Source organism: Priapulus caudatus, unplaced genomic scaffold (assembly GCF_000485595.1).
Source record: "Priapulus caudatus unplaced genomic scaffold, Priapulus_caudatus-5.0.1 Scaffold47, whole genome shotgun sequence".
NCBI lineage: Eukaryota > Metazoa > Priapulida > Priapulimorpha > Priapulimorphida > Priapulidae > Priapulus > Priapulus caudatus.
Window position 1 is genome coordinate 716,089 of NW_014577108.1, and position 666 is coordinate 716,754.

The following is a 666-nucleotide window of genomic DNA, read 5'->3' on the forward strand; positions in this document are numbered from 1 at the left end:
TCGTCATCGTCGTCGTCCTTGTTAGTGTCTTGCTGTTGCTAAGAACCCGCTTCCCCTTAATTTTCGCATCACGAAGTAAAATCAGCGTGTGTCTCACTACGTGCATGTAAGCTCATTTCAACCGTATGTCGATGTAAACAGATTGCTAGTAAGCAGAAACCGGCTTATGACGTTAGAGTTAATACACACTGTGTTTATTACTGTGATGCGTGATCTGAATCGTTCGATGCTAGCGCTAGATAAATTACCGTTTATTATTATATGCCATATTCGTTAAACAATTATCTGGCATGTAGCGTATCACCTTGTAAAAAATCGTCTTGAGCCAAATGTAGCAATATTGTATAAATTATTCAATATTTATATAATATTTATATACTATTTACTTATGATTAATTCAAATAAAATATACTTGTCTGATCTCTGCGCAAAGTAGCATTAATTAAGAATATGGCAAGTCTATATTTAATCATGACAACTTGACTATGCTAATTTATGCGCATCTACATGCGGCTGTTTGATTAAAAGCGAGTCTGTTCGCAGTGAGACGGAACTACGCCCACATTCATTATTCTCCCACCAGACGATGCAGATATCTATCATAGTTGCCCTCTATTTGCTTCTAACTGTCCGACTGCTAAGTTGGCACTGAGCTAATGTATATAT